The following is a 9,529-nucleotide window of genomic DNA, read 5'->3' on the forward strand; positions in this document are numbered from 1 at the left end:
TTCAAAGTGGGTCCATTACGCCTGAAATTAATTATTATCTTTGCGCTCCCCGAACTCGTACGAAGCTTAATACCACCAAAACGAATAGAGCTGTTCCCAGCTGGGTAACGTCAAACAGGATTTGTTTTTGTTTTTGCAAATTCCAGTTGAAAAAAAATCCGCGGTGATTGAAATCACAATGGACCACTGGCTAAAAATAGAAACGCTTTTTAGACCTGGATCATCCAGAAATACAACAAGCAGGTATGAATAAATAAGACTACAAAATAACTGTTTGCTGAAAATGCTTTCATGAATTAGTAGTGACCGGACAAATGTTGATGCGCAACAATTGAATGAAGAGCCTCCATCGGCGGAAGTTGATCTGGATCTACAGCAGATCCAAAAGACTGAGCTGGACTTCAGGCCAGTAGATGATGATTCCAATGTGAGAAAAGTCGCAAAGCGGAAATATAAGGAATCATATATTGAAATGGGATTTACTGAGACCAGCGATAATAAGCCACAGTGTGTCATCTGTGGTAAGGTGTTTGCCAACAGCACAATGTTTCCGGCAAAAATGCGTCGTCATTTCGAAAATGTGCATCCAGAGTATGAAGGCACACCGAGTTCGTTATTAAAGTGTAAATGTGAGGAGTTATTGGTTCAAGAAAACATGACGAATTTGTCAAAAATAAATAATGAAAAGGCTGTTCTTGCATCATACATAGTCAGTTATCGTGTTGCACAAGCGGGAGAAGCGCATACTATTGCTGAAAACTTGATCAAGCCATGTATGCAGGATATCGTCGGTCTAATGATTGATGATAAAACAGTTGGATTGATAAATTCAATTTCCATGTCAGACAATACGGTCTCTCGGCGTATTAGAGACATGGCCGAAGATGTTGAGAGCACTTTGGTGTCTCGATTGAAAATATCGAATTTCGCGATGCAGCTTGATGAATCCACAGATGTAGCTGGCCTTGCTATTTTAATGGTGTTTGTACGATATCAATTTTCTGGATATTTTGAAGAAGATTTACTTTTTTGCAAACCACTGCCGACAGCTACAACGGGAGCTGAAATTTTTAAGCTGATTGACGATTATTTTACGAAGAATGATATTCCATGGGAACATTGTGTTGATGTATGTACAGACGGTGCAAAGGCTATGGTTGGAAAGACTGCTGGTGTCGTTGCCAGAATTCAAGAAAAGGCGGAAAGCTGTGGTAGCAGTCACTGCATCCTTCATCGATATGCGCTTGCTATGAAGAAAATATCACCATCTTTGAAGGAAGTTTTGGAGGAAAGCATCAAGATAATCAACTTTATCAAGGCACGACCCAAGAATTCGAGATTATTTAAAACGTTGTGCGATGAAATGGGGAGCCAGTATTCCACGCTTCTTCTACATACCGAAGTGCGTTGGTTATCTCGTGGGAAAACGTTGTCCCGGTTGTTCGAATTAAGATCAGAAGTTAGAACCTTCCTGAGCGGCCATGATTTTGCATTGGGTGAAAAGTTGAAAAATGACCAGTGGCTTATAATGTTAGCTTATTTAGCTGACATCTTCCAGAAAATGAATGAATTGAGTGTTTCAATGCAAGGCAGGGCGATTTCAGTATTTGATGTGAATGGAAAAATTTTGGCATTCAAAAGAAAAATCAAATTCTGGGCAGAATCTCTGGAAAAACGAAACCTGGACAGCTTTCCAAATTTGAATAAAATTCAATCCGAAATATCCTCGAATATATCATCCGAAAATTTCATTCAATTTTACGAGCACTTGCAGGTAGGTATTATGATAATTACAATGGTTTTCTTAAATAACCTTGAACATGTAATTGGCAGGATTTGTTGGACAGCTTTCAACAGTATTTTCCAGACCAATATCATAGCAAGATCGAAGAAATGGCTTGGGTGGAACAGCCTTTTTCGATATCGGAGAAGCCAAAATCTTTAACATCACAGGAATATGAGTGTTTGATAGATTTGACATCGGATTTCAATATGAAAAAAAAATTTAAATCCAAGAAATCGTTGGAAGAGTTTTGGTGTCAGCTAAAAAATGAATTTCAAATTTTGTCCGACAAAGCGAAACTAATTCTTTTACCATTTTCAACGACATATATGTGTGAGTCAGGATTTTCGACTTATTTAGCCACAAAAACTAAATATCGATCCCGATTGAATGCAGAGCCAGATGTCCGGTTACAATTGTCAAAAATTCAACCAAAAATGACACAGCTTGCAAAGAGAAAGAACGGGGATTTATTTAACTGAAATAAATAACTGCATATTTTACTCATTGAATAAAAACACAAGAATCAAAAAGTAGATTTACTTTTATTTTCAATTGTTATGATCACATGCCCAAACTTCTTTTTTCATAACAATTACGCATGACAGAAGTGTAAATATATTTTTCTTCTCTTCGCGTTGGCACAGACCTACTGTTCTATGATTGCATATTTTTATTCGAATTGACGACATTGAGTTTTGTTCGGGGAGCGTCAAAGATAGTAATTGATATTCAGGCGAAATGAACATATTTATGAAATTGAAATTATGAATGAAAATTATCTTCTCCTAATCAAATTAGTATTCTATTCAAACTAACACTCCTTTCCTTACAGGTGGTGAAAAAATCATACGAAAATTGTGTCTGAAAACATTTTTATATTATGATTAAAAGTTTCAGTAAAAGTATCGGAAATGTAAAGACAAATGGATAAATAAGAGTCAGGAATACGTGCTTCAAATAATGAAATAACATGGTGTAAAAATTTTCATTCAAATTTTAACATTTTAAAACTGGATTCGTACGTTCTAATCTGATAGATATTACCCTTTCGAGTTTGGGAAACAAACTATGTTCCCAAATTGAAAGTTGTCACCAGACGTCGACACTGTACCACTGTCACCGCGAATTGGATATAAAAATGTAGGTGCTCCGTCAAATATTTTTGCTATAAAAAGTGCTCCACCATAAAAAAAATCTGAAAACCCCTGCTCTAGAGAAACGATTAGACGATTGTTCACATATTCTAGGAGAGGTGAACAGATATTTTGTTTAATCTAATCAATGTTCTGTTTACTAGAGAAAACTAGTATTGCGATTTCACTTCTAATTGATGGAAATGCGGAAGGATTCATCAGCGAAAATCGACTTGTTTCGCGACTGCCGAGAGTTTTTAGTAGAAGTAAAAAGTTTTCTTGCACTGGTCAATTTCGTCACTCATTAGCGGAACTTCCGTTTTTTTACTGTAATCAAGAATTTGAGTTCAACAAACGCGAAGATCAGAATCAGGTAGATAGAGAATACAAATTTTATAATGTGGAGAAGTTTAGAGCAATTTAGGGATTCAGTGATTTAAATCTTGGCGAATTTGGGCTGTATGAGCAAAAGAAGATTGTAGTCAGAGTTGTTTCAGAAAGTTCCTATTGTGAAAGAACAAGAATTTTAACGCACAAGATGAACAAAACAATCATGTACTTTCAGTGTTTAAATTGAACAATACGAACTTCGTAAAGAAATATTTTCACATGCATAATAAGGTGCGACAATTTGCTCTTACACGCATTTAGGAATATCTTAAAATGAGATGTATGAGTGCAATAATACGGCTTATGCTGGAAAACTTACAATGATCTTAAATCGTTAGCATATTACAGTTGCATTTCCTTAAATAAACAGAAGATATTCCAATAAATTAAAATATTATAATATTTTATTTATGAAAGAGTAGGGGTGAGATGGATTGTAGAGTACAGAATAGTGTGATGAAATAATAATAATAACAACAATAAAGAAACATGAGAATCATGCCATGAGAACTATAGACCAATCACATGTAAGGAAAATATGAGCCAGGCTATAAAAGCGCGAGCGACTCCGCGAAGCCGGCATAATGCGGGGAAGACTCAGACTATCCTTTTCCCGCATTCAAGGTCTCCTAAACTTGTTCCCACTGACAACGTGAGAATTCGGTTCGGAGACTCCCTTATTGAATGGTCCAAAGAAGTCACCTATTTAGGACTCACATTAGACAGTCATCTAATTTTCAAATCTCACGTTGATAAAACCGTCAACAAATGTAACATTTTACTTCGGTTCTTGTATCCTTTAATTTGCAGGAACTCGAAACTTTGTTTAAAGAATCAGATGGCTGTCTATAAACAGATATTCTATCCTGCCATTGAATATGCGGTTCCTGTTTGGAAGGGCTGTGCCCGGACACACAGACTGAAACTCCAACGTGTTCAAAACAAGATTCTTAAAATCATACTGAATTTGTCACCCTGGACGAGAACAACTGAGGTTCATGAAAGAGCCTGTCTGGATACCCTAGAAGTAAAGTTTGACAACGTCATACAAAAATTTGGAGAGAGGTGCTCCTCTTCCGTGCATGAAATTGTACGGAATTTGTATATAGTAGTTTAAGGTCTTAGGTTAAGTAGGTAGTTTTATTATAACAATTAAAAAAATACAAATGTTTATCATTAAAAAAAAATTAGATATAGTAAAAACAAACAGTACCTAGCATTCTATTATGCAAATTAAGATGAACAAAGATGTGAAGCGTTAGCTGGCCAATTAAAATGTATAGAACTTTGTATTAACCAAAAACGTATAAGAAATATAAATGAATTTATGCAAAAAAAAAGACGGGTGGGTAATGTCGGGGACATAACCGGAGTGATGTAGGACTATACAAAGGGGACAGCTTTTGTTAAATATATATTTTAAATATATTGTTTTATTTTCTTCTCCTACGTGAATACCTACCTATCTACCTGAAAAATGGATTAGTTTACTGTTTACTCTTTATGAATATGTTGATGGTTCTGAAAAGAACCTTTGGTGTTGTGTTTTTGTTATCACTCGATATTCCCATCTTGTTCGGTTAAACCTTCCTGTTTAGCTATTGCGTTTGCCACTCGCCACAGCTTTCACAGTTGGAAAATTTCTTCCCATCCAGCTTGTGGCATATTTTACAGTGAATTACATTCAATGGCACGTCGCATTACCACCACTCAGTGTCGCATTGGAGGCGATTTTAACCTGTAATTGAACATTTGCGATGACAGTGGTACAGTGTCGACTTTCAATGTGGGGTCATAATTTGGATCTCTATGTTTACAAAAATGTCCAACTAAATAAGTCGCATTACATGTCCGTCCAATTAGCTAAATGTCGAACTAATTGTAAATTACTGTACTTTCAATCTGGAAACAATTTAAGAATTGGTGAAAATTGAATAATCAGGAAAGTCCCCAACTATCAATAAGCTCAGAACAACTGCCAAATTCACATACTCATCAGATCCTGGCCAACAAATTATGAAAACATCAGTTTGTGTTTTATTATTATTTTGAATAATGTTTTAGAAAGCATTGAACTTTATTTCCTAAACTCTTTTTTGGAAGGTTTAATGGCCCTGAAAAGCGCCTTGTTTCATGGAATGGTTCCAATTTGAAAACATTGTACTCGTGGTTTTGAAAAAAACCATTTCGAACGCCCTCGATGCCGCCTTGTTCTGGATTTGCCACCAAAGCAGTTTGTATGAAGAACAAACTTTTTTCTTCTGCTACCTGATGCCGTTTTGCGATTGCGTTTGCCACTCGCCACTCGCTGCAACTGCCTGTTGTCTTGATGTCCACCGAACCGAATGTGTTCTGTTCTGAATGCGGGTTTTCTTATCGTCGCGAGCAGCTTTGCCAGCTAACACTTCGGCGGCCGAAACTATATAACGCCGGCTAGGTGGACTGGTGCACTGGTACTAACGCGCTCGGCCTAGCTACCTTTGCGGGGAACTCCAGATCAACACGGTTCGAGCGGGATTTTGCCTTTCCCTTCACTTTTCCTCCTTTACCATGTCCAGACATGGCTGCTTGGGTTGGTTTGTTGATGTGTTGTGATGCGAACCGATGTGGTGTACGGTTTGAATGAGAATGATCGTTACGGAAGGAAGGAAGGTATTGTATTATAGAGACTTTAAACTTTTGCAGTTCATTCGTCTCTAGCCTTGAGAAAGGCCCTTTGAAAACTCTACTTTACTCTACTCCAGCGCTACCACCTCCGCCCTCTTGCCTTGAGAAAGGCACTCGATCCCTCGCCGTCCAGCTCGTCCAGCAACGATGTTGTCCAGTCGGTGTCCACACAAAGAATGATCGTTACGGCAGCGGAGCGGGGATTTTTAAGCTGACTGGCTGGCTCGAGAATTACGCTTGTGTGAGACTGCGACCAATGTTTCGTTCATTTTTTCTTTTTCCTTTCCAATCGTGCTTCATTCTATTTCGCTGCTGCTCTGGTTGCCCGTTTTGGTCGGTACGATATGAGGAGCACAAAATGGACCAATCAAAAATGGGCACATAGTGCATTTTGACAATGCTTGATATTTCACAACTATTCAATTATTTATCTCAAGAAAAATGAAATGTTATTCGTTATGATAGATGCGTAGATATATTTCCTATCAATTGATGCAAAAACCTTTGCGATCTATTGAGAAATGCTCGAGTTATAAGCGTTCCAAATCTTGCATTTTTTCCTACTTGTTCAGTGCCTAGATTTCCATTTCACCCCCTATATATTCCGGTTAGACGTAGTCCTACGTCAAAAAAAAAAAATGCGCAGCTGGCATTCTTACATCGGACGTGATACGAGCAACATCTAACAAGGAACACCAGCAGCAGTGGCAACAGCGAACAAGGCAGCTAACCGAGCAGCCAATATCGAGCTGGGTGTCGCATCGGTCTGGTCCAATAGCAACAGCAGCAGCAGGAGCATCGAACACTGAAGCTAATCCGAGTAACCATCGAGCTGGGCGTCGCATCGGTCTTCATCAAAATCAATAGCAGCAGCAGCAGCGGGCATCGTAGTTAAGCCGAACAACCAACAATCGAACTGTGCCTCGCATCGCATCGGACTGCAGTAACATCACGGGCTAAACATTGTCGGCACTCTCTCTCCGCTGATAGCGCGAGGACGCGCTTCCATTGAGCTGGGAGAGTGTCACAGTGTGGAACACAATCAACGCCGCATTACGTGGTTAGCACCCACGTACTAGCCGGCTTCATAAAAGAGTTTATAGAGTTTTCCTCGCTGTAGCCAGCAAAGAACTTTCTGGGATGAGGCTTCATGTTTGAAGCCCATCTATCGATCGCAATGTACGATTATATTGGCGGTCGCGACAGTACCTTTTCACTGTTTGGCCGGTTGCACCGACCTCCCGGCCAAGCGGACGCAGCGATGTAGCAAATATTTCCTCGATCTTCCTCTTCAGCATCCTTTGGAGTTTCTTGTCGCTCAGGGTCGTGGCCGTCCGGGATAGGGCTTTCTTTCGATGCTCTTATTTTTGTTCAATAGTGCCAAGATGTTGTAAATGCCGGAACGGGCGTATCCGGTGTCCATCAAGTGCCGCACTATGTCCGTTTTCGACGCGGCGGGGTATCGTTCATTGAACGGAGTAGCTTCACTGTCTTAACCATCACGGTTAGAGTTGTCAATTTTTTCTGCTGACTTATGGGTTACTATGATTGATGCAGCATGGGTAGTTTCGTCAGTGCGTGTGGAAGTAAACCCATGAAAAATCGGCAATGTTTGTCAATTTTTTTATGCTAACGTTAGAAGATCTCGTCTTTAGAGCAGCATTTCACAAAGGGTTTTCGATTTTCTATTACTGTCTTTTAATTTAAGTTGCACCTAGTTACTGACTATTCGATCCACTCTCGTTGCCTATAAACGTTTTGCAAAAGCTAAATAACTGACATTTTATATTGCTACCAACATTGATACTTGATTACAATGTTTAGTTAATATTTGTCCTACTTCAACCCTCTTTTTTTTGGGTAGGATTTTTATTCGGACAGTACAGAACTTTCAAGGTGAGAACGTCAACTTTTAAGAAACGTCGCAATTTCGCTCGATCGAATAATCACGGAGATTTTGTGATTCAGAATCCTATTTTTCGATTGCTATTCCTATTGATATCGACATCGAGACCCAGGAGAAATCGGAATCGTACATTAGTAACAACAATACAGCGTTATAAATCTTTTTTGACGTAGGACTACGCCTTATATTAAGGGTGCCAAATCAGAAAACAGGTCACGTTTTCATGAAATAAAGTTGTCGTTAATAACTATTTTTGCTGCGAACGGATTTCAACGATTTGCACACTAATCGAATCGGAATTTTTCTAAGATTTGTTCGATGCGCTATACATTACAATCCCATTGTCTGCATATGGTTTAAATTGATGAAAATTGGGAGCATTCCCATTTCCCCATACATTTGTTCTGTCCATTTATGTGCTTTCCGGAACAGAGCTGTCAATAACGGGCAACTTATGCAGCCGCTAGAATAGAAACAACGAAGGGGGTTAGTGAAAAGAGAATATTTGCGAAGTAAACTCCACGTTTGCATAGTAAGTTAGCTGTCGATAGCGTATAAGTATTGCATCTCATCTGAGGAAAATTCTCAGAATCTTTCTATACCCGAAAAAACAAAGGTCGTTTATTCTGCTCGTTTTGTGTTTTATGTTTCCTCTCGAGCTGTAAACGCTAGCGAATATTTCACTTGGCATTGTAATTAACACAACCATCCGAGCTTGCCATGGCTTTGTGTGTGTTGCTTGTTTTCGTTGCGCGAAACTTAGAACTTGTTCATTTCCTGTACATGTGAATAGCACACCTTCGATACTTTTAGTTGCCATTCGTATTTGCTCTCGTGCGCATGGGCTCTGTTCTGATGCAAAAAGGTACCAGCTTTGTTGACGGTTTTGACCGAGAATCGAGAAACTAGTTTTCTTAAACGGTCTATCTCGCGATGTTTCATTTTTATCGCTGCAACTGTGTGCATCTGTTAGACGAGCGTTTGGTCCTTGTTGAATGGTGATGCACGGAAGATGGCTCTCGTTAAGTACTCAGTGTAATGCGTGCATTGTTATAAAGAAACAAATCACGACATATGACCAATTAATGTATAGTTCTTACAAAGGCAAGAAAGAATCATTGATTCTCGAAATGATTCTACAAAATCAAGCAAGTCATTAAACCTTTTCAGGGTTCCCGGAACATTTCACTAAATAGTGACTTATGAAATTTTGACGTATTCGCAAATAATATCCGAAATAATACACAAATTTAAAAAAAAGATTGCGTAGTCCTACGTCCTAAGCGGTCGTGTCTCAGACACAACTCCTCGATTTTTTTTGATAGTCCCATTTGTTAATGACATCAAGCTGGGTTCAAAATGATGTGTCTAGTAGAGATGTGCCATCCGCTCATGAGCTGTTCATTCGAATCGCTTCATCGTTGTGAGCGGATTCGGATCGGCTCGCAATCAAAACTGGGCTGTTGAGCTGATGAGCTGCTGAGCTGTTGAGCTGATGAGCTGCTGAGCTGTTGAGCTGATGAGCTGCTGAGCTGTTGAGCTGATGAGCTGCATAGCTGTGGAGCGCAAAAGCAGCAGAGAGTGTGAATTTTGAGACGCGGAAGAATTTTTCGACTCCCGCGCTTTATGATATGACGTCACTTTGTT

Source organism: Toxorhynchites rutilus, chromosome 2 (genome assembly GCF_029784135.1).
Source record: "Toxorhynchites rutilus septentrionalis strain SRP chromosome 2, ASM2978413v1, whole genome shotgun sequence".
Classification (NCBI taxonomy): domain Eukaryota; kingdom Metazoa; phylum Arthropoda; class Insecta; order Diptera; family Culicidae; genus Toxorhynchites; species Toxorhynchites rutilus.